The sequence below is a fragment of the Mauremys reevesii genome, linkage group 2 (genome assembly GCF_016161935.1).
Source record: "Mauremys reevesii isolate NIE-2019 linkage group 2, ASM1616193v1, whole genome shotgun sequence".
Lineage (NCBI taxonomy): Eukaryota > Metazoa > Chordata > Testudines > Geoemydidae > Mauremys > Mauremys reevesii.
Window position 1 is genome coordinate 37,925,300 of NC_052624.1, and position 25,654 is coordinate 37,950,953.

A 25,654-nucleotide genomic window follows, 5' to 3' on the forward strand; every position below is an offset into this window, starting at 1 on the left:
TATCAGGTTGATCTGTCATAATTTGTTCTTGACAAATCCATGCTGACTGTTACGTATCACCTTATTATCTTCTAGATGTTTGCAAATTGATTGCTTACTTATTTGCTCCATTAGCTTTCTGGGTACAGCGGTTAAGCTGATTAGTCTGCAATGCCCTGGGGTGTCCTTATTTCCCTTTTTATAGATTGGCACTATATTTGACTTTTTCCAGCCTTCTGGAATATCTCCTGTCATCCATGACTTTTCAAAGAAAATCACTAATGGCTCAGATATCTCCTCAGTCGGCTCCTTGAGTATTCTAGGATGCATTTCATCAGGTTGGTGACTTGAAGACATCTAACTTGTCTAAGTAATTTTTAACTTGCTCTTTCCATATTTTAGCCTCTTCTGATCCTACCTCATTTTCACGGGTATTCACTATGTTAGAAGTCCAATCACCACCGACTTTCTTGGTGAAAACCAACAGAAGTCACTAAGCACCTCTGCCATGTCCACATTATGTGTTATTCTCCCCCCCCTCCCATTGAGTAATGGGCCTACTCTGTCCTTGGTCGTCTTCTTGATTCTAATGTATTTATAGAATGTTTTCTTGTTACCCTTTATGTCTCTAGCAATTTGACCTTGTTTTGTGCCTTGACCTTTCTAATTTTGTGTTCTTTGTTTATATCCATCCTTTGTAATTTGACCTAGGTTCCACTTTTTGTAGGATTCTTTTTTGATTTTTAGATCTCCTGGTTAAGCCAGGGTGGTCTCTTGCCATACTTCCTATCTTTTCTAAGCAGTGGGATAGTTTGCTCTTGTGCCCTAAAAAAAATGTCTTTGAAAAACTGCCAACTGTCTTCAGTTGTTTTTTCCCTTAGACTTGCTTCGCGGGGATCTTACCTGCCAACTCCCTGATTTTGCTAAAGTCTGATGCCTTGAAATCCATTGTCTTTATTTTGCTGTTCTCCCTCCTACCATTCCTTAGAATCATGAATGCTATCATTTTTTGATCACTTTCACCCAAGCTGCTTTCCACTTTCAAATTCTCAACAGTTCCTCCCTATTTGTCAAAATCAAATCTAGAACAGCCTCTCCCCAGTAGCTTTTTCCACTTTCTGAGTGGATGTCTGAGTAATTGAAGTCTCCCATCACCATCCTGTGCTTTGGACAATTTTGTTAGTTGTTTAAAAAAAGCCGCATCTGCCTCTTCTTCCTGGTTAGGTGGTCTGTAGTAGACCCTCACCATGACATCAACCTTGTTTTTTACCCCTTTTATCCTTATCCAGAGACTTCCTACAAGTCTATCTCCTATTTCCATCTCAACCTCAGGCCAAGTGTATACATTTTTAATATATAAGGCAACACCGCCTCCCTTTTATCCCTGCCTGTCCTTCCTGAGCAAACTGCTCCCTTTTATACTAATATTCCAGTCATGTGTATTATCCCACCAGGCCTCTGTGATGACAGTTCTGACATAGTTGTGTGTTTTTACTAGTATTTTGAGTTCTTCATGCTTATTCCCCATACTTCTTGCATTAGTATACGGACATCTAAGATACTGATTTGATTCCCCCACCCAATTCTGTCTCGTCTCTCCTTTATCCCTGCTATAACAGCCTATGCTCCCTGCAAATTCCGAACCTTCTCCCAGGTCTCCACGTTCTTGACTTACCTGTGGGTTTGATCACCTGCCCCCTTAGAACCTAGTTTAAAGCCTTCCTCACTAGGTTAGCCAGTCTGTAGCGGAATATGCATTTCCCCTTCCTTGATAGGTGGACCCCATCTCTGCTTAGCAGTCCTTCTTCAAATAAATAAACTAAAATACAACAAGCTATTGCTATTTCTCAGCCCAAAGTGTTAGAGTTTGTTTGCCTTGGGTTTGACCCAGAGCTATCAGGGAGATGAAGATCCCAATGTTGTATTTTATGTTTAGCATAATAATCACACAGTTAGTATTACGGCTCCAAGAGCAGACTTTGCATTTCAATATTTGTAGTATCAAATTTTAGAGAAAATTATACAGTGCCAACAACAACATAGTGGTTGAACACTGCTGTGATCCTAAAATATGGAAGGTTACTGTGAAGGCAGATTTCTATGTGGATTAGTTGCAGTGAAGTTTAATTGCTACCGGTGGGTACTGCAATGAAAACTGGGTGAGGAATGACAAAAATATTGCTTTGGATACAAGGAGGGAATTCTTATCAGGAGAAATGTTGACTACATTCTTTGCTGAAGTCTTCTTAATACAGTTTATTCTTTGGACTTGAAAATCTAGAGACTGTGTATTCACAGTCAAATGCACACACATCACATACATTTGTAAAGCCAAATCCCTAATCCAAGTGAACAATAAAAAGTCACACTGCACCCATGAAGCAGATTCATTGCTGTGCAGGGAGTCCCTGAGACTAGCCCTAACTTGTGCTATTCTTCAATGGCCACAATAATATTTTACAGAGGTACGGAATAGCAGGGATATGGATCCATCTTGGCCAAGCCACAAAGGCACCCCTCCCTTCTCCAACCTGTCCCACTTCTAATGTTCTACCCTCATCCTTAAAACACAGGTTAAGTCCACAGATCTGGTAAAGCCAGAGGACCACCCCCTCCATGCTAATTCTCTGAGGGGCAAACAAGACTCTCATCAAGGTGTGACAGGGAGGGATGACCTGGGTTATGTTTTAGTCAAGGATAGTAGTATAAGGGCCCTACCATCAATCAAACCCTAACCCCGCCCCTAACCCCGCCCCTTGACCCCTGTAGCCCCTCCCACCTGTCACCAGAAGTCCCACCCTCTGGGGGTATTACTTCCGGGGTCAAGATGGCCACATGACCGGAAGTGAGGTGGGTCATGTGACCCCTCTAAGAACTCCTCCCACCCCCCTCTACCAATCAGGAGGGGTTTCGTCCCGGAAGGACCACCCCCAAGAAGAGATTTGCCCAATCAGGGTGACTTCCGGGGCGGGTGACCGGAAGCGAAGTGGGTCATGTGACCTCTAAGAACTCCTCCCACCCCCTCTACCAATCAGGAGGTTTCGTCCCGGAAGGACCACCCGAGAAGAGATTTGCCCAATCAGGGTGACTTCCGGGTGGCCACATGACCGAAGCGAGGTGTGTCAAGTGACCCCTCTAAGAACTCCTCCCACCCCCTCTACCAATCAGGAGGGTTTCGTCCCGGAAGGACCACCGAGAGGAAATTTTGCCCAATGAGGGTGACTTCTGGGTTGGGGTGAGCGGGCCGGAAGTGGGTCGTGTGACCCTCTAAGAACTCCTCCCACCACCCTCTACCAATCAGGAGGCGTTTTGTCCCGAGAGGAGATTTTGACCAATCGGGTGACCTCTAAGAGCTCCTCCCAAGGCCCTCCGCCAATCCGAGTGCAGCACCATTACCCCATAAGTCCCAGCGCCGGACAGAGGAGGCCATTTCTTACCAAGCACACGTGTTTTAGAAAAGCGTGGAAAGGCTGCCGAGAGGAAACATGGACTCCTTCACCACCCCCGTCAGAACCGGACTTTGTTTTAGACCCAAGCACCATACTTATGTGGCGCAGGCGCTACGTCAGCGACAGTTCTGAGGAGGAGGAGGAGTGACCGAGGAGCCCTTTGGCCCAGCCGTTGATGGATACGTCGGAACCCAAACCCGACACCCTCGTGAGGCACCCCGAGGAGCCTGATGGCCTCTCTTTGTCCACCCTCAGAGCCTGATCGCTCGGAGGAGTCACCGGTGGACAAGGCAAACGGAAAAGACAGCGCTCAGGTAAATGAATGATTAAGAAACGACAGTAGAAGAGGAGGTAATGAGGCTAGGAATGGGGTTTGTGTAAAAATTAAAGAAAACCAACCAAGCAGTTGGTGTACTTATACTGTTTCTTTTTCTGAAAATCTCTCAACAGCTCGACGATGCCTTTCTAGACGCCTTAAAGAACTTGCGTATCAGTAACCCGGTGGGAGTAAATAGATCGAACATCAGCTGTTTTTGCTCATGTCCTTTTCACAGATTTTAAGCCAAAAAAAAGGACAAAATGGAAGAATGAACCAGCTCAGACTTACCAGGGGGTGATGGCGTCCATTTTACAGCCGTCTGTAAAAACAAAACAAAACAAAAAGATTATGTTAAACCAGGCAATTAATAAAATTTTTATTTAAATGTGTCAATATGAGCATGCGTGTCCATTTTTCATACTTGTGGTAGTAAAAGAATGAACCAGCTCAGACTTACCAGGGGTGCTGGTGGGCATTTTACAGGCGTCTGTAAAAACAAAATGGAAGAATCAATCAGCTCAGACTTACCAGGGGTGATGGCGTCCATGTTACAGCCGTCTGTAAAAACAAAATGGAAGAATGAACCAGCTCAGACTTACCAGGGGTGATGGCGTCCATTTTACAGCCGTCTGTAAAAACAAAATGGAAGAATCAACTAGCTCAGACTTACCAGGGGGTGATGGCGTCCATGTTACAGCCGTCTGTAAAAACAAAATGGAAGAATGAACCAGCTCAGACTTACCGTGGGGGTTATGGCGTCCATTTTACAGCTGTCTGTAAAAACAAAACAAACAAACAAAAAAAAGATTATGTTAAACCAGGCAATTAATAAAATTTATTTAAATGTGTCAATATGAGCGTGTCCATTTCCATACTTGTGGTAGTAAAGACGGTACCAGTAGCAGTCATGTCTCTGTTAAAGAAAATATATTACAATCCCAGGAAGTTGGGAGCTTTGGCGGAGTGAACCCTCTTTTCGAGAGGCTAGAAAGCATAGAAAAACTTTGAATAGAAGGCAGGCAAGAGCTTGGCTTTCAGACCAGGACACCCTACGCTTTACACAAACCGGCTCAAAAGAAATAAGATCACTGTTTCAGATGTGGATGCGCAATGGCAGGCAGACTCGGTGGACATGCACCAGTTCTCCAAACACAACGGTTTTAAGTACATCTTAACACTGATAGACATTCTATCCAAATATGCCTGGACCTTAGAAAGACAAGATGGGCGGCGAGGTATCCAAGGCTTTTAAAGCTATTTTCAGCAAAGGTCGCGTGCCTCAAAAATTACAAACCAATTGGGGAAAAGAATTTTTAAACAAACCTTCAAGCAGATTGTTAAAGTGGCATTAATGGCGTTCACCATTTGGTTACTAATAATGAAGTCAAAGCAGGGGTTGTGGAGCGATTTAACAGAACTTTAAAAACTAGGATGTGGAGATATTTTACAGCCCATAACACCTTTCGCTACATTGACGTCTTACCTGACTTTATAAAGAGTTACAACCAGAGCTTTCACAGAACTATACGTACCAGACCCTTGATGTTAACCCTTCAAATTCTCTGAAGGTATGGAAAACGGTTTACGGAGATGGTTTTAAAATAAACGGGTTGTTGCCCCTTTTAGAAAAGGTGACCACGTGAGACTATCTAAAACCAAAGGCGCTTTTGAAAAAGGTTATGAACAGATGTTTACCGATGAGATATTCATAGTGGATGAAGCCTTAACCAGGAGCCAAAGACCTGTCTACCGATTAAAAGATTATGAGGGTGAGGTAGTGACTGGATCTTTTTACCCTGAAGAATTACAAAAGTAAACCCCAAACGAGACAGGATTTACAGGATTGAAAAATTCTAGCGGAGAAAGGAAAAGGGAGAAAAACAGCTACTGGTGAAATGGTTGGGTTGGCCTGATAAGTTTAACAGCTGGGTGGAAGCTTCTCAGCTCTGTGACATTTAGACACGAAACAGAAAAAAAATCCTCCTGCAAAAGACAGAGAAGAAAAAAATTAATAATGAGCGATGGCGGGTTTTACATCACTTTGCCCAGCAATGCCAGCTCTGCAGTTTTTCCCCAAAACACCATCTCGAACTTTACAATACGGCTAATTAAGCCCTTGGATCTCCCTGGTGCCTGGGAGGTGGGGTTAGTGGAAATACAATACCCGCACAGCTGGAATACTATCAATGAAGACACCCCTTTTGAAATCACCTTTGGAGATACGACGTGGAATTTTATCCTACGACGAGGTTATTACTCGACCATACCTGAATTACTGGAGCATATGAACAGCGCCGTGGCTCGTCACCCGACCACCTGAGGTGGTCATGAACTACGACCCTGTGGGCAGAAAAGTGAGACTTAAATCTACCAATGTTATGTACGGGTTTTCTACTGGCGGGGAGCTAGCTAACATTCTGGGTTTGGGCCCCAAACGCAACGTCCAAAAATTTTCCTTCTCGGCAGACATCACAGGGGGTTTTAACTCCTTGTATCTGTACACGGATATCGTAGAGTACCAGTTTGTGGGGGACTTTTCTGTTCCCCTGTTACGCTGCGTCCCTGTCCGAGGAAGGAACAATGAGTTTGTTACCATCACCTACGATAAACCTCATTATGTCCCTGTCAGTAAACACCACATCGACACCATTACCATTGAAATAAAGACAGATCAGAACAGAGGCGTTTCATTTCGCTTTGGCAAGGTGATCGTCAAGCTGCATTGGAGAGAGCGAGGTTTCTAAAAAGAAAAAGCAAAACACTATTATGGCGATCGTAAAATTATGGTGACCCCACCATCTACAGGAACTATGACAAAGCCCAGGCTGGATAGGCCCGTCCTGGATATCATGGGGCCCCCGTGATGTACGGGGCTGGTGTGGGTGGAATATTTCGTAGCCTCTTTCGAAAAGCTGTACCGCTTTTGAGGAGAGGGCTAGAGATTATTAAACCCCACGTAAAAACTGCCGCTCAAAACATAGCTAAAGACGTGGTAGGTCATGTCTCCCGGGCTGTTCTGGAGAAGGTGGGGAATACAGCTTCACAGGAAGGAGCGGGGCTGATGTACATTAAAGGAGGAAGAGAAAGAGAAATACGTCATACCGACGCACAGGTCCCCAAACCCTTTAAAAGAAGGGCTTTGACACGCAGGGCCAGCCATAAACGAAAGTCCAAGAGGAAGCCTGGGCAAAGAGGAGACGCGCTGCCTGCTAAAAGAGACATATTTTAATCGATATGGCTTTTGTTCACTGCGGGTCTGAAGAGTGCGCCAAATCCGAACTAGACTTGTTTCAAATAGCCCCTCGCAGACCAGCATCGAAAAAGCATTTACATTGAGGTGCCACCTCTATCGGCCGTTACGAGTCTGCCCCATTGACTTTTTATAGCAGGGAATGGCATAGATTATATGGATTTAAACAACACGCTGCTTTACCTGTGTTGCAAGATTGTAAAAGGAGACGGAAGAAGTGGGCCTGGTGAATTACCCTGTGGCCTCTATTTTCAGCCAGTTGGATGTTACTCTGGGAGACCGCCTTGTAAGCCAAAGCAACAATTGTTATCCTTACAGGGCCTTTATAGAATCAGTGCTCAATTACAGCGATGACACCTCGCCACGCAATTTTCTGCCGGTCTGTTTTACAAAGACACTGCTGGACAACATGAAAAAACAGAGTTGGATGGAAGGAATCTAGGGTTTGTGAGGCGTGCAAAGCTGACGGCCGAAAGCAGAACGGTAGAGCTGCTGGGCCATCTACACAGTGACCTGTTTTTTCAAGAAAAACTTTTGTTAAACGGAGTGGATGTGAAAATTAAACTGACGCGCAGTAAAGACGCTTTCTGTTTAATGGGCAGCGCGGCTGAAGGCTTTAAACTGCGGATTGTATCAGCGTCCCTTTGTGAAGAAAGGTGGCCCCGGGTGTCCGTCTGGGGCACGCGGAGGCCCTGCTTGCCTCTAATGCTAAATACCCCGTGGACCGTGTGGGAATGAAAGTGTTTAGCATCCCTGCGGGCAGCAGGGTCAGTAACCAGGAGAACCTGTTTTTGGGACAGTTACCCAAAATGCTCGTCCTAGGGTTTGTGGATAACGATGCCTTTAGCGGAAGTTACACTAAAAATCCCTTTCATTTTAAACATTACGATATAAATTTTGTGGCCTTGTATGTGGATGGTGAACAGGTACCGACCAAGCCTCTGCAACCGGACTTCGAGGCAGGACGCTGCGTGAGAGAATACATGAATCTGGTACAGACAGCTGGTAAACACATGAAAGATCGTTCTTTGTTAATTGACCGGGAGGAGTTTGCACAGGGTTACACCTTGTTTGCCTTTGACCTGTCTCCCGACCAGGAATGTGCAGATCATTATTCCCTAATTAAAACTGGGAACCTGAGAGCAGAAATACGTTTTGGAAAGGCTTTGACAGTCACCGTTAATATGATCGTGTATGGGGTTTTTGACAATGTCATAGAGATAAATCAGAGAAGAAACGTTCTGTTTGACTACATGTGAACATGGACACCGTGCAGCTCTCACGTGTCTTATCAACGGATCCTTACACGAAAAAGAATTTCTTAGATGTGTTCCCTTGTGATTGGCTCCCTGGAGGCAAGCTGTCTCAGAGACCCCTAGGTTTGGTGGTGAACACGCATCCGCACAACCAACCGGGTGAACATTGGCTCGCCCTGTATCTGGCGGAGCGTAACCGTGGAGAGTTTTTTGACTCATATGGGCAACCCCCGAACAGCGTGTTGTTTCCTAAAAGCATTATGAAATTTTTAAACAAAAATGCCACAGACCTGGTGTTTCACAATAGACAATTACAAGACCCCCGCTCCGTCGCCTGTGGCTATCACTGCGTGTTTTTCTTACATCATCGTAGCAAGGGTTTATCTTTTGAACGGCTTTTAAAATTGTATTCTAATGACTTAGTGCAAAATGACCGGATGGTAATGAATTTTGTAAAGAGTAAATTTAAATTCTTGGGCATGCCTAGCCTTGCTCAAAACATGTTTCAACAAGCCCAGACGTGTGTATCTTGTAATGATTTTTATAGCCGTGTTACCCAATAAAACACCCCAAGTGTGGGGTTTAAAGAAATTGATGTTTGGTGGGGGTTTTTTTTTTAAATGACCAATTGAGAAAAATTACACAGATTTTTTTTTAAAAAGTATAGAAATGTTTTATTTAAAGCAAAACATTACAAATTTTAAAAATTTTAGAATGTGAAAAAAAAAAAACATTACACACTGAGCCACTGGGCTCTTTTAGCCAATTTTTTTTTTTTTTTATAGGGCAAAAAAGGGGTCACGGATTCTTGATCCGCCCCGGTGTCAGCGGTCGAGGCCTTGAGGCGTTCCAAAAGGTCTCTGTTGGCCGCATTGCCCATGACGGAAGAGGGCGTTCAGTTCCGCCATGGCATTCATAAACACATCCCATCCTTTAGGTACACGTTTGCTAGGTACAGAGCGCGTTTGGGTGTGGCCCTGACTAAGTCAAGCATGTTAGAACCATTAACCACAGAGCCTTTGTACACAAAAGACCCTTTATCGTCCCATGAAGAGAGATTTTTATCCTGGCCCAGTTTATTTAGCAATACTATTGCATTTTTTTTAAAACGCTTATTCACGTTATCCAGCACCTCCTGAGCAACAGAGTCTGAGTTCTTTGGTGTTTCTGGGGGTTTGGCAGTTACGCTTTGTTCCTGTTCCGGTAGAAACAGACTTATTTTCCCTTTATCCGCATCGCTTTGCTTCACGTACGTTAGGTACCTTTGAAGCACGGCGCTGTAAAGTTTAGCCTTTTCGTATTCGGCCAGGTCAGTTCTTTGAAGAACAGACTTCATTTCAGCGTCCAGTAAGCGAGTCGCTGTTGTTCTGATATTTTCCTCTGCCGGAGGGGGAGCCCTTAATTGCTCCAACTGGTGGCTGGGCACCAGGTACATTTTTTCTGCATACTCCATTATCGATTAGTTAAAAGCCCTGTTATCAGAGGGATAGCAAAACTTAACAGAGGCCCGATAAACCCCCCAGACTGCTTTACCAGAAGCTTTTTCTTTAAGCGAAACGCTCTTATTACACAAAGTTTTTATAAGCGTGCGTTTCTTTTTAACACGCACTTGATTCTGTGTCAAAGGTACGTTTCCTTTTAAGGTATTGAGCGCTATTTCTGAAATGGCCGCTACTAGATCGTCAGAGGCCGAACACAGTATAGCCCTCCTTTGCTGCGGGGACGATTTGCTAAGTAATTTTAAAAGGCCCAGGTTTCTCTTCACGCAGCTAGACATGTTTTCAGTCAGCAGCCCCAGCTGTTAAAAAGGGGCCTGCCGATAAGTCATCTCTTTTTATACCCAGCTGCTGTTTTTTTAAAGTATAAACCACCGGCCAGTCTGGAGGAAAAGACCGGTTCTTAGTCTATAAGCTTCTGGTGTGGAAGCATTTAAATCCACCACCAGGTAGCCATAAGGTCTTTTGGTAGCATCCTCAAAAGCTTCTAGAAAGAATTGAGCTTTGCCGGGTACATTTGCCGAGCGGCGTGGTGATTTGTAATTTGTCCCTGGGGTTTTTGAACAGAACCATGTACTTTGTGTTTAGGTTAATCGTGCGACTCTTTTTTCCCTGACAAAATACGTTCTGAACTATATACATAATGCTCAGGTTTCTGTGATGCACGTACTTGGTAAAAGCTTTTTCAATTTCATCGCTTTCACAAGCAGAGTTCATCAGATCGTCTATGATAATCATATTTACTTTATTAGTAGGAAACAAACCGTCATCATCCAAAGCATCAGGCAACCCCTCCACAAAATTGATAAAGGGATATTTACAGAGCAGTTCTTTATACAGAGGTTGCCAACAACTGTAACACCACACGATATTCTCAGGCATAACAGACAGTGTTTGTTTGGCATTATCCAACACGTTTTTTATAAAGTAACTTTTTCCGCAGTTGCTAGGCCCCGCTAGAATTGCAGAAAAGGGGTGTTTCCACCTCGTATCCATTTTTTTTTAACAAAATCCTTAGGGCAGGTTTGTAAAATCTTTTCCTAGTACCCTCTTGTTATAAACCACTTTTTGTGTTTTTAAGGGTTTTGTTTCTATTTGCCACTGTTTTTGTTTCTTACAATAGAGGGCTGCTGCATCTATTTTTTTCGAGGTGTTTTCTTGCAGACCCGTGCAGTAGTCCAGAACTAGATCTTTCAAACTGCCAAAGTTGATCTTTTCACAATTTGCTACGTTTAGGGTAATACCTTTGACTTTCATACAGGCCTTTCCTCCAGACAGCTTATACCCGTATGTTTTTGGGCCTGCCGACACAAACTCGGTGATGTGTTGATCTGGTGGAATCTCGCTTGTGAGGTCCCCTAAATAATCCCCCAGAGGGGGATTCCAGGCACCCTCCCTTTTCACAAAAATCACCGAGTCTGTGTCGTGGTACAGGCACCGCTCTTGCAAACCGTCTAGGAGGCTGTATAATTCTAAGCGGGCATAAGCGGTGGTAAAACAGGCTATGAAAACATTGGTATTGCCAGAGACCGTGTACCGTTCTTTTGCATGCTTCCAAGACACGCACGCTGTTTCATCATCGATAAACTCGCAGGATGAAACCTCGTAATTGGGGGAAAATAGGTACTGCCAGAGTTCATCAGGGTCTCTCACGATGCTGGTGTTGGGTAGGTTGGTTCTTTGGCCGAATTTACCCCACAGAGAATTTAAAAACAATCTTGCAACACAGGTAAAGCAGCGTGTTGTTTAAATCCATATAATCTATGCCATTCCCTGCTATAAAAAAGTCAATGGGGCAGACTCGCCGATAGAGGTGGCACCTCAATGTAAATGCTTTTTTCGATGCTGGTCTGCGTAGGGGCTATTTGAAACAAGTCTAGTTCGGATTTGGCGCACTCTTCAGACCCGCAGTGAACAAAAGCCATATCGATTAAAATATGTCTCTTTTAGCAGGCAGCGTCTCCTCTTTGCCCAGGCTTCCTCTTGGACTTTCGTTTATGGCTGGCCCTGCGTGTCAAAGCCCTTCTTTTAAAGGGTTTCGGGGACCTGGGGTATGACGTATTTCTCTTTCTCTTCCTCCTTTTAATGTACATCAGCCCCGCTCCTTCCTGTGAAGCTGTATTCCCCACCTTCTCCAGAACAGCCCGGGAGACATGACCTACCACGTCTTTAGCTATGTTTTGAGCGGCAGTTTTTACGTGGGGTTTAATAATCTCTAGCCCTCTCCTCAAAAGCGGTACAGCTTTTCGAACGAGGCTACGAAATATTCCACCCACACCAGCCCCGTACATCACGGGGGCCCCATGATATCCAGGAAGGGCATATCCAGCCTGGGCTTTGTAATAGTTCCTGTAGATGGTGGGGTCACCATAATTTTTACGATCGCCATAATAGTGTTTTGCTTTTTTCTTTTTAGAAACCTCGCTCTCTAAATGCAGCTTGACGATCACCTTGCCAAAGCGAAATGAAACGCCTCTGTTCTGATCTGTCTTTATTTCAATGGTAATGGTGTCGATGTGGTGTTTACTGACAGGGACGTAATGAGGTTTATCGTAGGTGATGGTAACAAACTCATTGTTCCTTCCTCGGACAGGGACGCAGCGTAACAGGGGAACAGAAAAGTCCCCCACAAACTGGTACTCTCGATATCCGTGTACAGATACAAGGAGTTAAAACCCCTGTGATGTCTGCCGAGAAGGAAAATTTTTGGGCGTTGCGTTTGGGGCCCAAACCCAGAATGTTAGCTAGCTCCCGCCAGTAGAAAACCCGTACATAACATTGGTAGATTTAAGTCTCACTTTTCTGCCCACAGGGTCGTAGTTCATGACCACCTCAGGTGGTCCGGGGTGACGAGCCACGGCGCTGTTCATATGCTCCAGTAATTCAGGTATGGTCGAGTAATAACCTCGTCGTAGGATAAAATTCCACGTCGTATCTCCAAAGGTGATTTCAAAGGGGTGTCTTCATTGATAGTATTCCAGCTGTGCGGGTATTGTATTTCCACTAACCCCACCTCCCAGGCACCAGGGAGATCCAAGGGCTTAATTAGCCGTATTGTAAAGTTCGAGATGGTGTTTTGGGAAAAACTGCAGAGCTGGCATTGCTGGGCAAAGTGATGTAAAACCCGCCATCGCTCATTATTAATTTTTTTCTTCTCTGTCTTTTGCAGGAGGATTTTTTTTCTGTTTCGTGTCTAAATGTCACAGAGCTGAGAAGCTTCCACCCAGCTGTTAAACTTATCAGGCCAACCCAACCATTTCACCAGTAGCTGTTTTTTTCTCCCTTTTCCTTTCTCCGCTAGAATTTTTTCAATCCTGTAAATCCTGTCTCGTTTGGGGTTTACTTTTTGTAATTCTTCAGGGTAAAAAGATCCAGTCACTACCTCACCCTCATAATCTTTTAATCGGTAGACAGGTCTTTGGCTCCTGGTTAAGGCTTCATCCACTATGAATATCTCATCGGTAAACATCTGTTCATAACCTTTTTCAAAAGCGCCTTTGGTTTTAGATAGTCTCACGTGGTCACCTTTTCTAAAAGGGGCAACAACCCGTTTTATTTTAAAACCATCTCCGTAAACCGTTTTCCATACCTTCAGAGAATTTGAAGGGTTAACATCAAGGGGTCTGGTACGTATAGTTCTGTGAAAGCTCTGGTTGTAACTCTTTATAAAGTCAGGTAAGACGTCAATGTAGCGAAAGGTGTTATGGGCTGTAAAATATCTCCACATCCTAGTTTTTAAAGTTCTGTTAAATCGCTCCACAACCCCTGCTTTGACTTCATTATTAGTAACAAAATGGTGAACCCCATGCCGCTTTAACAATCCACTTAAAGGTTTGTTTAAAAATTCTTTCCCCCGATCGGTTTGTAATTTTTGAGGCACGCGACCTTCGCTGAAAATAGCTTTAAAGGCCTTGGATACTTCACCACCCGTCTTGTCTTTTAGGCCTAAGGCCCAGGCATATTTGGATAGAATGTCTATCACTGTTAAGATGTACTTAAAACCGCCGTTGTGTTTGGAGAACCGGTGCATATCTACCAAATCTGCCTGCCACTGCGCATCCACATCTGAAACAATGGTCTTGTTTCTTTTAAAATGTATTCGAGCCGGTTTGTGTAAAGTGTAAGCATCCTGGTCTGAAAGCCAAGCTGTTACTTGTCTTCTATTTAAAGTTTTACTATGCTTTCTAGCCTCTCGAAAAAGAGGGTTCACTCCGCCAAAGCTCCCAACTTCCCTGGGATTGTAATATATTTTCTTTAAAAGAGCCGTCGGCGTAGACATGACTGCTACTGGTACCGTCTTTTACTACCACAAGTATGGAAATGGACACGCTCATATTGACACATTTAAATAAATTTTATTAATTGCCTGGTTTAACATAATCTTTTTTTTGTTTGTTTGTTTTGTTTTTACAGACAGCTGTAAAATGGACGCCATAACCCCCACGGTAAGTCTGAGCTGGTTCATTCTTCCATTTTGTTTTTACAGACGGCTGTAACATGGACGCCATCACCCCCTGGTAAGTCTGAGCTAGTTGATTCTTCCATTTTGTTTTTACAGACGGCTGTAAAATGGACGCCATCACCCCTGGTAAGTCTGAGCTGGTTCATTCTTCCATTTTGTTTTTACAGACGGCTGTAAAATGGACGCCATCACCCCTGGTAAGTCTGAGCTGATTGATTCTTCCATTTTGTTTTTACAGACGCCTGTAAAATGGCCACCATCACCCCCCTGGTAAGTCTGAGCTGGTTCATTCTTTTACTACCACAAGTATGAAAAATGGACACGCATGCTCATATTGACACATTTAAATAAAAATTTTATTAATTGCCTGGTTTAACATAATCTTTTTGTTTTGTTTTGTTTTTACAGACGGCTGTAAAATGGACGCCATCACCCCTGGTAAGTCTGAGCTGGTTCATTCTTCCATTTTGTCCTTTTTTTTTTTTGGCTTAAAATCTGTGAAAAGGACATGAGCAAAAACAGCTGATGTTCGATCTATTTACTCCCACCGGGTTACTGATACGCAAGTTCTTTAAGGCGTCTAGAAAGGCATCGTCGAGCTGTTGAGAGATTTTCAGAAAAAGAAACAGTATAAGTACACCAACTGCTTGGTTGGTTTTCTTTAATTTTTTACACAAACCCCATTCCTAGCCTCATTACCTCCTCTTCTACTGTCGTTTCTTAATCATTCATTTACCTGAGCGCTGTCTTTTCCGTTTGCCTTGTCCACGGTGACTCCTCCGGCGCGATCAGGCTCTGAGGGGGTGGACAAAGAGAGGCCATCAGGCTCCTCGGGGTGCCTCACGAGGGTGTCGGGTTTGGGTTCCGACGTATCCATCAACGGCTGGGCCAAAGGGCTCCCCTCGGTCACTCCCTCCTCCTCCTCAGAACTGTCGCTGACGTAGCGCCTGCGCCACATAAGTATGGTGCTTGGGTCTAAAACAAAGTCCGAAGTTCTGACGGGGGTGGTGAAGGAGTCCATGTTTCCTCTCGGCAGCCTTTCCACGCTTTTCTAAAACACGTGTGCTTGGTAAGAAATGGCCTCCTCTGTCCGGCGCTGGGACTTATGGGGTAATGGTGCTGCACTCGGATTGGCGGAGGGCCTTGGGAGGAGCTCTTAGAGGGGTCACCCCGATTGGTCAAAATCTCCTCTCGGGACAAAACGCCTCCTGATTGGTAGAGGGTGGTGGGAGGAGTTCTTAGAGGGGTCACACGACCCACTTCCGGCCCGCTCACCCCAACCCAGAAGTCACCCTCATTGGGCAAAATTTCCTCTCGGGGTGGTCCTTCCGGGACGAAACCCCTCCTGATTGGTAGAGGGGGTGGGAGGAGTTCTTAGAGGGGTCACATGACACACCTCGCTTCCGGTCATGTGGCCACCCCCGGAAGTCACCCTGATTGGGCAAATCTCTTCTCGGGGTGGTCCTTCCGGGACGAAACCCCTCCTGATTGGTAGAGGGGGGTGGGAGGAGTTCTTAGAGGGGTCACATGACCCACTTCGCTTCCGGTCACCCGCCCCGGAAGTCACCCTGATTGGGCAAATCTCTTCTTGGGGGTGGTCCTTCCGGGACGAAACCCCTCCTGATTGGTAGAGGGGGGTGGGAGGAGTTCTTAGAGGGGTCACATGACCCACCTCACTTCCGGTCATGTGGCCATCTTGACCCCGGAAGTAATACCCCCAGAGGGTGGGACTTCCGGTGACAGGTGGGAGGGGCTACAGGGGTCAAGGGGCGGGGTTAGGGGCGGGGTTAGGGTTTGATTGATGGTAGGGCCCTTATACTACTAAGGATATTTTTTAGTAAAAATCATGGACAGTAAACAAAAATTCATGTCCCGTGATTTGTCCATGACTTATTCTGTATACACTAACTAAATCTTGGGGAGAGGGAGGCAGGACTCCTGGGCTCTACTCCTAGCTGTGACACTGATTTGTGCAAACTTGGAACTGTTGCTTCATTTCAATGGCTCACTTTACACACCTGTAAAATTAGTATAATAATATTCATCTGCCTCCCAGGCTGAATATTATCAGGCTTAGTTAAGATGCTATTTGGAGAGTTATTTGAGATACTCAGATAGAAGGAACCAGAGCTGTACAAAATTTTCTGTGTGTTTGGAAATGAATATTTCTTCCTACTTAAATGACACAGAATCAGAGAAGCTCATCTGTCATTTTCATACATGCAGTGAGGTAACTACATCCAGATTGTACAAGGATGGAATCTTCATGTTGAGTTTTCTGCAGAACTTAGAAGAGATTCTAGATTCTGTCCATCAAAATCCCACATGAAGCCTCACTCTTATTCCAGATGATGGTGGTACTGTACATTATCCCTTATACATTCATAGATTCTAGGACTGGAAGGGACCTCAAGAGGTCATCGAGTCCAGTTCCCTGCCCACATGGCAGGACCAAATACTGTCTACACCTTCCCTGATAGACATTTATCTAACCTACTCTTAAATATCTCCAGAGATGGAGATTCCACAACCTTCCCTAGGCAATTTATTCCAGTGTTTAACTACCCTGACAGTTAGGAATTTTTTCCTAATATCCAACCTAAACCTCCCTTGCTGCAGTTTAAGCCCATTGCTTCTTGTTCTATCCTTAGAGGCTAAGATGAACAAGTTTTCTCCCTCCTCCTTATGACACCCTTTTAGATACCTGAAAATTACTATCATGTCCCCTCTCAGTCTTCTCTTTTCTAAACTAAACAAACCCAGTTCTTTCAGTCTTCCTTCCTAGGTCATGTTCTTGAGACCTTTAATCATTCTTGTTGCTCTTCTCTGGACCCTTTCCAATTTCTCCACATCTTTCTTGAAATGCAGTGCCCAGAACTGGACACAATATTCCAGATGAGGCCTAACCAGCAGAGAATAGAGCAGAAGAATTACTTCTCGTGTCTTGCTCACAACACACCTGTTAATGCATCCTAGAATCATGTTTACTTTTTTTGCAACAGCATCACACTGTTGACTCATATTTAGCTTGTGGTCCACTATAACCCCTAGATCCCTTTCTGCTGTACTCCTTCCTAGACATTCATAATGCATAGCATATCAGCATCTTAAAAGTGGCAGAATCTGACAAAAGGCCAGTGCATATGGAAGGCCTAGTACAGCGAGACCTACCAGAGAATTACAACATGTGAAGTTATCTGAAGGGAGAAAAGACTATCCCCATTCTCCTTGGAGGCAGTAGTGATGGTAGACACACCATTAGTTGTTATGTCCCTGAGCCATCCAAGGAGTCCTGTCTTTGCGCCTTTCCCTGAATACCCTTGTCTCTCCATTCTGATGCTACTGAAGCTCCTCATCGTCTGCTGTTCCAGCTCATTGGCTAAAATAGCTGCTGACATGCTGCAGACTTTGCATGTGTTTTTGAGTCAATGGATCCATCTAAATGATGTTCCATTAGCCCAGTTGTTAATCCCCCTTGACATGGTCGTGAATCAGTGGCCAGTGCAGAAACTACCTGTACAGCTGCTCTGCTCCAGCACTGGGCTTAAAATACCCCCTCAATAAATATCAATTAGCAAGAAGATGCTTTTATTGTTGCAGTCAACATCAGGAAAAGCAGACTTGCTGCTGATAATAAAATAGATCTGCCTATGCCTCCAAGAGAGAATATTCTGAAGGTGTTTGGTTTGTATTTGAGTTTAGTTTTCAACAAGGAAACAGCTTTACAAATGTTAAAATAATGGACTCTGACAGTCAGTTTGGTTACCTTTCTCTGCCCATTTGGGTTGGTCACTCAGAAAGTCAGTGCTGATGATAAGTCATCTGTCATACTGCTACTTTTGCACACAGGGAACTGGCACTGCTTGCTACAAATACATGCACAATTTAAAGAGAAAATTACTCCTTAGCTAGACCACTGCAGTGAAACATGGTTCTAAGGCTTTATTCAAAGTGTTTTTGTGCATAGTTGGGGACAGGATGTTGCTAAAGTTGTTTCTTCAGAATAAAATGGTCAGCACATAAGAATGCACCTTTCACATTCAGCAGACCAGTGTTTACAAATTAAGGGCCTGATCCTGCAAACCCATACCTAAGGGACAGAGCTGTAAGGCCCTGATCCTATGGCACGGAAATCAGTGGCAAAACTTCCATTGACTTCGGTGGTGCAATATCTGGCCCTAAACAAATATTTCTGTTGAAGTCAGTGGGAACGTTTGTTTGCACTCATGTAAGAGTTTACAGGATCAGGCCCAGAATCTGAACCCATATCTGTATAGGGGAAACTGTCAGCAACACTCAGATATCTACTTCTATCTACCTACCATATATTTCTGGGGCAACCATCTCTGTAGTTTCTCTAAGCCAGATAGAAAACATCCTGTCCCATTAGTTGATAGAGAATAGTGTTTTTAGGGGTATCTAATATATTCTCTATATTGCCTCTCGTCTCAAATCTAGCCTATAGTATTATCTTACAGAACTGTACAGTAAGGGTGCCAAATGCTACCTAGTGTTACTCCAGTCTTTAAAGGCCATTAATGAAGAGGACCACCACTTCTTTTCTTTCATGTGCTAGCTACTCACCATTACGATTTACAGAACTGGAGGATGTGTGTATCAGTAACCAGAAAATCTTTTGTAGGGGAATGTTGAAACATATTGGAGGCATGAGGCTTTTGTCTGTCACAATGTTGAAGTAAGTTTTTCCTGAGCTTAGGCTGCAGGACCAGGGCCAAATATTAATAAACAAAAGTTGCAACATCTAGCAAATCTGTTGCCATTGTAAATCTTTCCATTGCCTGTTGAAATGAGTTTGTCATGACAACTTTAACAAAACTCACTCGCTTTCTCCTTATTGGCTCACTGGTGAGTTGGGTTACAGTCATGGCTATTGGCAAAATACCCTTATTTATTGTGACAATTATAGTCTTATTTTTCTTTACTATGATCAACACTTCCTGATTATTAGGAATGGACAAAAAGGTTTAGGCTAAAAGAACTGAATCCTTTACTTTGCCCAAAACTCATTTAGGGTTAAAAAGGTTTGATTGCCTAATTCTTGTCTATTTTATCTTCACAGACTTAAATAGTTCTTGATTTCATCAAGAATTGGGATCAAACCCACCAAAAACGTGATCTAATAAGTTTTGAAATTCTTACAATTGTACCCATTATATCTAGATGTATTCAAAGCTACTCTTGCCACCATGTTCTCATTGATAGAGATCTTTACAGTGTGGGAAGGAATTTGGGTGTGAAGAAGAAGCTCTTTAATGACCTGAAAATCAAAAAGGAATCCTACAGAAAGTGGCAACATGGATGAATTATTAAGGAGGAGTACAAAAGAACAGCACAAACATGCAGGGACAAAATCAGAAAGGCTAAGGAACAAAATGTGTTATACCTAGGAAGGGACATAAAAGGCAATGAGAAAAGGGTTTAAAAATACATTACAAGCAAGAGAAAGACAAAGCAAAATGTAAGTCCTCTACTTATTTTGGAAAGAGAGCTAATCATTAATGACCTCAGAAGGTTGAGGTGGTTAATATCTATTTTTCTTCAATCTTCACTAAAAAGGCTAATGGTGAACAGATACTGAACAGAGTAAATATTAACAAGGTAGAAGGAATGCAAGCCAAAATAAGGGAAAAACAAGTTAAAGAATATTTAGATAAGTTAGATGTATTCAAGTTGACAGGGCCTTAAGAAACTCATCCTAGGGTACTTAAGGAACTAGCTGAAGCAATTTCAGAACCATTAGCAACTATCTTTGAGAACTCATGGAGGACAGGTGAGGTTCCAGAGGATTGGAGAAGGGCACACATAGTACCTATTTTTTGAAAAGGAAACAAAGAGGACCCAGATAATTATAGACCACTCTGCCTAACTTTGATACCTGGAAAGATACTGAAACAAATTATTAAACCATCCAATTGTAAGCATCTTTAGGATAATAGGGTTATAAGGTACAGCCACCATGGAGTTGTTAAGAACACACCATGCAAAACCAACCTACTTTCCTTCTTTGACAGGGTTACTGGCCTAGTGGATGGGGGAGAAGTAGTAGATCTGATATATTTTGATTTTAGTAAGGCTTTAGATACAGTCCCACATGACATTCGCATAAGCAAATTAAGGAAATATGGTCTAGATGAAATTACTCGAAGGTGGGTGCATAACTGGCTGAAAGACCATACTCAAAGACTAGTTTTCAATGGTTTGCTGTCAAACTGGGAGAGCATATCTAATGGAGTCCCAGAGGGGTCAGTCCTGTGTCCAGCATTATTCAGTATTTTCATTGTACTTGGAAAACGGAGTGGAGAGCATGCTTCAAAAGCTTGCAGATGACATCAAGCTGGGACGTGTTGCAAGCACTTTGGAGGCCAGGATTAGCATTAAAAACAACCTTGAAAAATTGCAGAATTTCATCAAGATGAATTTCAATAAAGATTAGTGCAAAAATATTTCACTTAGGAAGGAAAAATCATATGCACAACTACAAAATGGGGAAAAAATGGTTACCTGCCTTTTGTAACTGTTGTTCTTCGAGATATGCTGCTCATGTCCATTCCATTCTAGATGTGTGTGTGTGCCCACGTACATGGTTGTTAGAGACTTTTGCCTTAGCAATATCCAGAGGGCCAGCTGTGGCGCCCCCTTGAGTGCCGTGCTCATGCGTCAGTATATCAGGCGCCACTGGCCCTATGCTCTCTAAGTTCCTTCTTGCTGGCAACTCCAACATAGGGCAGGTAATGGAATGGACATGAGCAACACATCTCGAAGAACAACAGTTACGAAAGTAGGTAACCATTTTTTTCTTCTTTGAGTGCTTGCTCATGTTGATTCCATTCTAGGTGACTCACAAGCAGTACCAGTGGAGGTGGGCTCAAAGTTCACGGTCTTGCAGCTTGCAACATTGCTTTGCCAAAGCCAGTGTTGTCTCAAGCTTGCTGGGTAAGCTCTTAATGAGACGCAAACATGTGGACAGATGACCTGGTAGTGGCCCAACAGATCTCTCAGATTGGTACCTGTGCCAGGAAGGCCACTGATGATGCTTGTGCCCTAGTTGAGTGGGGAGTCATGATCGCCAGCGGAGGCATCTTTGCCAGCTCATAGCAGTAGCAGAAGCAGGCCATGATCCAGGACGAAATCCTCTGAGCAGACACTGGGCGACCCTATATTCTGTCTGCCACCCAATGAACAACTGCACTGATTTACGGAACAGCCTTGTTCTATCTATGTAGAAGGCCAGTGCCCTCCTGATGACCAGAGTGTGTAGCCTGTGCTCTTCATCTGATGCATGAGACTTTGGAAAGAAGACCAGTAAATGTATGTCCTGGCCAGTATGAAACTGGGAAACAACCTTGAGCAGAAATGCTGGGTGTGGTCGCAGCTGGACCTTAATCTTTGCAGAAGACCTTATACAGTGGCTCCGAGGTAAGCGTCCTGATCTTGGACACCCTGCAGGCTGATGTTATCACGACCAGGAATTAAACCATCCAGAAGTGAAGCAGGAGAGAGCAAGAAGCTGGAGGCTCAAAGGGAGGCCTCACGAGCCTTGACAGCATGAGATTCAGGTCCCAGGGGAGATGGAATGTGTTGGTAGAGACGCTCCAGACCTTTCAAAACCCATGCCATCATGTCATGAGCAAAGATTTGCCATCAGTAGCAGGGAGCCATGCTTCTTCATTTTTTTCAGGGCACCGGCGATAGGGAGTGGTGCTAGGTGGAGCCCGATGCCAGGGGTGTGCTGTGCCCGAGGCCAAGATACTAGGGGTAGAGTCTGGCTGGACAGCCTCCATTAGGAATGCCTGCAAAAGAATATCCCACCCTTTCTGAGTCCTGAATCAATTTTTTTTTTACCAATTTGACACTTGTCCTTCACATGTGATTCCGCCAAGCACTTGAGGAAGCTGCTGGGGAGGTCACTTACAGACATGCCAACCTGGGGCGAAGTCCCGCTGAGACTCTAACTCCTAACTACACTTAACAACTTCCTAATGCTAACTACTATAAACAATTATTTACAAGGCCCTACGGCTCAAAGTCTGACGAGATTAAACTGCTAGCCCTTTCTATGCAAGGAAAAGTGCTCTGACTAACCAGCATGGGCCGTAAGAAGGAACAGAGAGGGCATAGGGCTGATATACTGGGCAAAGCCTGATACCAACGCATGACCGCAGCACTCAAGGTGACGCCACAGCTGGCCCTACGAATACTGCTAAGGCAAAAGTCTAGACGACCGTACATGTGGGCATGCACACACCTAGAATGGAATGGACATGAACAAGCACTCAAAGAAGAATAACTGGCCACATGGTACTACTGAAAAGAGTCTCGGAGTTATAGCATCTCACAAATTGAATATGTCAATAAATTGAGGGAATTCCAAATAGGCTAATATAATTCTGGGGTGTATTAACAGAGTGTTGTATGTAAGACACAGAAGGTAATTGTCTGGCTTTACTCAGCACTGGTGAGGCCTCAGCTGCAGTACTGTGTCCAATTCTGGGCACCACGCTTTAGGAAAGATGTGAACAAACTAAAGAAAATCCAGAGGAGAGCAAACATAACGATAAATGCCTGGAAAATCTGACCTATCAGTAAAAGTTAAAAAAACTGGACATGTTTAGTCTTGAGAAAAGAAGACTGATGGAGGAACCTTCTTATATGTTAAGGGCTGTTATTAAGAGGACTGTGATCAATTGTTTTCCATGTGCACTGAAGATACAACAAGAAGTAATGGGCTTAATCTGTAGAAAGGAGTTTTAGTTTAGATGTTAGGAAAATCTTTGTAAGTGTAAGTAGTGTTAAGGCTTCCAAAGGTGGTTGTGGAATCCCCATTGTTAGGAGTTTTTAAGAACAGGTTCAACAAGCATTTATCAGGGTATACTTAGTCCTAGGTATACTTGGTCCTGCCACAGAGCAGGAGATTGGCGTTGATGACTTCTTGATGTCCCTTCCAACTCTACATTTCTACAATTCTATGAAGAATTAAACAAAGACTGTGAATGGCTTGCCAACTACAGAACCAGTTTCTCCTCCCTTGGTTTTCACACCTCAACTGCTAGAGCAGGGCCTCATCCCCCCTGATTGAACTAACCTCGTTATCTCTAGCCTGCTTCTTGCTTGCATATATATACCTGCCCCTGGAAATTTCCACTACTTGCATCCGACGAAGTGGGTATTCACCCACGAAAGCTCATGCTGCAAAACGTCTGTTAGTCTATAAGGTGCCACAGGATTCTTTGCTGCTCTATGAAGAATGACACCCTTTAGTGATGTGTGTTAATAAAACCATCGCTGTCAAAAGGTAAGACTCTTTTAGCATGAAAACGCATAAAATACTGCAAAACTGAAAAATAGTATAGAACGTGCTGTAAATCTACTAGCAGAAGACTGCAGAAAGCTATAAAAATCTTTGTTTCAGCATACATATGACTGACTTTTGATGAATCCTGATTTTATAGTGACTATGCCATAAAATTTTCCCTCATTCTGTGAAAGTGAAGGCTCAGTACAGATACACTGTTTTACCTTACCCTGATGTTTATTTTAAAATTCTGACTACATCAGGAGGGAGAGAAAAGACACATAGTTAAAACAGAATAAGATAACAAAGGAACCTTTGTTCTGTTACACACATACATATCTTTAGAATTTTTTTTAATGTTTGGAAATGAAAATTCCAAAATTTGATAAGATGTTTTCATCTGATCTGTCCTTGCTTCTGGATTCTAAAAATAGTTTACTGGGAAAAAAAAGTTCATCTTAATACTGCCTTTCCTATCATTAGCATAACAATCAAGATTGCTTTGCTTCTGCATCTATTCCTGTATACGTTCCTTAACCTACAACAACAAATCACAAGCTTTTAAAGCTAGAAGGGCTTTTGATTGCATTTTTAAAGTGACTACCTCAAATTTTGATTTCGCCCAATAATTGATTTCTGCTGCTGTGGTTCACCATATGGGTATGAGGACTTAAATGCAATCCCAAGGGAGACATGTTTCATAAAACATGATGGAGCCTTGAAGGACTGCATGATCTGTAACATCATCTAGCTCAAGATATAATTGCCATCCAGCAACAGTGCTAAGATTCCCAATAGCAGAGAGTTTCACATGCTGAAGGACAGAAAGATTTTCAGAAATCCATTATTCTCTCAAGAGGTCAACAAGCTTATGCTTTACAATTACGAATACTGCTGAAGAGGAGATGGACAGATTTACACATAGTATAGGCCACTACTACTATACAGTAGCTTTAATTATATGCAGTGCTGCAGGTGTTTAGTGTGCATTAAAAGATGTCTTCGGACAAGTGAGTTGCTTTTTTTCCAACAAATAAAAGTTTTGTTGTGCCATCCCCTTTTTCAATGGAAAAGGCATAAAAAGATGACGATGCCTTTAATACATTTAAGGAGAGACAAAACAATTACATTCACAGCATGGTAGAAAAACTTTCCTTCTCATCAGACTGAAGGGAGGAAAATATTGTCTTGTCATTAAGGCAATGGAATGGGAATCAAGTACCTTGGCTTCAGTTCCTGGTTGTGTCATAGACTTCTTATGTAACTGTGGACAAGCCATTTATCTTTTCTGTGGTTCAGTTCCCCAGCAGTCTTTCTTAGTTCACAGACGTATTTTGTTGTCAGGCTAAATTCATTTTATGTCTATGAGGCACTTAGATAGGAGGGTGATAAGAGCCATATAAACACTTACTGCAGATAGCTAGGTAGTTGTAGCACCAACGATGAGTATGGTATTGCCTCTTGACAGCTAAATATTAATAGAAGAGACGTGACAGTCTTGAACAAAGAATGGTGGGAGTAAAAACCAAATGCTGAGAGCAGGATTTCTATGGTAAGTGGTGTATTCACTAGCCCAGCCAACGTATTCTGCTAATCACTGCATTCTACGAATCTCCTTTCTGTCAGATGAGAAATGCCACCTTGCAGTAATGACAAAAGCGTGGCACTCGGCTAGGTACAGCTAATAAATTTGAAATTTCTTTGCCAACTTCCATCACATAATGTGGATTTGCTAATGCATAAGTCACTGCTGTCGCCATGATACCTACTTTGTTACCATTTATTTGTTTTGCGGTAGAGCCAAGGGGGCCACATTCGTGGACCAGAGCCCCTTTGTGCTAGGCCTGCTACACACATATAACAGAAAAGACAGTCCTTGCCCTGAGGAGTGTACGTTCTAAGGGTATGTCTACACTTACCACGCGGGTCGACGCGGTGAGTTCGACTTCTCGGAGTTCGAACTATCGTGTCTAATCTAGACGCGATAGTTCGAACTCCCCGTGCGCTCCGGTCGACTCTGGAACTCCACCACTGCAAACGGCGGTGGCGGAGTCGACGGGGGAGCCGCGGACTTCGATCCCACGGCGTCTGGTCGGGTGAGTAGTTCAAACTAAGGTAGTTCAAGTTCAG

General features: G+C 43.6%; 1 long non-coding RNA gene across 1 annotated transcript; it reads left to right on the forward strand.

Moving 5' to 3' along the window:
* Positions 1-3,693: 3,693 nt before the first annotated feature.
* LOC120397453 lies at positions 3,694-4,000 on the forward strand. The gene is made up of 2 exons (XR_005593809.1): positions 3,694-3,742; positions 3,879-4,000. It is a non-coding gene; the product is annotated as an uncharacterized LOC120397453 (long non-coding RNA).
* The last annotated feature ends 21,654 nt before the right edge of the window (positions 4,001-25,654 follow it).